The sequence below is a fragment of the Triticum dicoccoides genome, chromosome 1B (genome assembly GCF_002162155.2).
Source record: "Triticum dicoccoides isolate Atlit2015 ecotype Zavitan chromosome 1B, WEW_v2.0, whole genome shotgun sequence".
In the NCBI taxonomy this organism is placed as follows: domain Eukaryota; kingdom Viridiplantae; phylum Streptophyta; class Magnoliopsida; order Poales; family Poaceae; genus Triticum; species Triticum dicoccoides.
Window position 1 is genome coordinate 126,387,833 of NC_041381.1, and position 2,005 is coordinate 126,389,837.

Below are 2,005 nucleotides of genomic sequence, written 5' to 3' on the forward strand. Positions count from 1 at the left end.
CGGGGTTGGACGAAAACGGCGGCGGGGCGACGTGTCACGCGCCCATTGGTCGGGCGACGTGGCTGGCTGGACGTGTCCGGCCGGGGGCGGACGCGTCCGGCGGCGGAGAGGGAAAGGCTAGGGTTTCGGGAGGGGGGGGGGAATGATCCGAAAATGGAGAGGGGAAGACGTTTTTATAGGTGGAGGGAGCTAGGAGAGTCCAAATGAGGAGCGGTTTTCGGCCACGCGATCGTGATCGAACGACCGAGAGCATGGAGGGAAGTTTGCTGGGTTTTGGGCCACTTTGTAAGGGGTGTTGGGCTGCACACAAAAGAGGGATTTACTGCTACCCGGTTAACCGTTGGAGTACCAAACAACCTCCAAATGGCACAAAACTTGACAGGCGGTCTACCGGTGCTATACCAAGGCCGCTTGGCAAGACTCGGGCCATTCCGAGAAAGTTTAACACCCACTCACAACGAGAGACAAAAGAGGAACCCCGGAGGACATAGGAGTGTCGGATTGCAAAACGGACAACGGGGAAAATGCTCGGATGCATGAGACGAACACGTATGCAATGCAATGCACATGATGACATGATATGAAATGCATATGATGACATGGCAAAGTGCAACACACAAGCAAATGACATGGCAAAGACGACAAATAACTGGCGGACACCTGGCGCATCGAATCCGGGGCGTTACAGTCTGTCTTCCTTTTGAAGATCCATTCATTTTCTATGGCTTGCCGATCATCGGGCAAGTCCACCAAATTCCAAATTTTGTTCTCATACATGAATCCCATCTCAGATTTCATGGCCTCAAACCATTTCACGGAATTTGGGCCTATCATCGCTTCCTCATAGTTCATAGGTTCCTCATGGTCTAGTAACATGACTTCCAAAATAGGATTACCGTACCACTCTGGTGCGGACCATACTCTAGTTGACCTACGAGATTCGGTAGTAACTTGATCAGAAGTTTCATGATCATCATCATTAGCTTCCTCACTAATTGTTGTAGGAATCACTAGAACTGATTTCTGTGATGAACTACTTTCCAAATCGGGAGAAGGTACAATTACCTCATCAAGTTCTACTTTCTTCCCACTCACTTCTTTCGAGAGAACCTCCTTCTCTAGAAAGGATCCATTCTTAGCAATGAATATCTTGCCTTCGGATCTGTGATAGGAGGTGTACCCAACAATTTCCTTTGGGTATCCTATGAAGATGCACATCTCCGATTTGGGTTCGAGCTTATCAGGTTGAAGCTTTTTCACATAAGCATCGCAGCCCCAAACTTTAATAAAGGACAGCTTACATTTCTTGCCAAACCATAGTCCATACGGTGTCGTGTCAACGGATTTTGACAGTGCCCTGTTTAAAGTGAATGCAGCTATCTCTAATGCAAAACCCCAAAATGATAGTGGTAAAATGGTAAGAGATATCATAGATAGAACCATATTCAATAAAGTATAGTTACGACGTTCGGACACACCATTACGCTGTGGTGTTCCAGGTGGCGTGAGCTATGAAACTATTCATTATTGTTTTAAATGAAGGTCAAACTCGTAACTCAAATATTCTCCTCCACGATCAGATCGTAGAAACTTTTATTTTCTTGTTACGATGATTCTCCACTTCACTATGAAATTCTTTGAACTTTTCAAATGTTTCAGACTTGTTTCATTAAGTAGATACCCATATCTTCTTAAAGCATCTGTGAAGGTCAGAAAATAACGATACCCGCCACGAGCATCAACACTCATTGCCCGCATACATCGGTATGTATTATTTCCAGCAAGTCACTATCTCGTTCCATTGTTCCAGAGAACGGAGTTTTAGTCATCTTGCCCAGAAGGCACAGTTTCCAAGTATCAACTGATTCATAATCAAGAGATTCCAAAAGTCCATCTTTATGGAGTTTCTTCATGTGTACACCGATATGACCCAAATGGCAGTGCCACAAATAAGTTGCACTATCATTATCAACTTGTCATCTTTTGGCATCAATATTGTGAATAT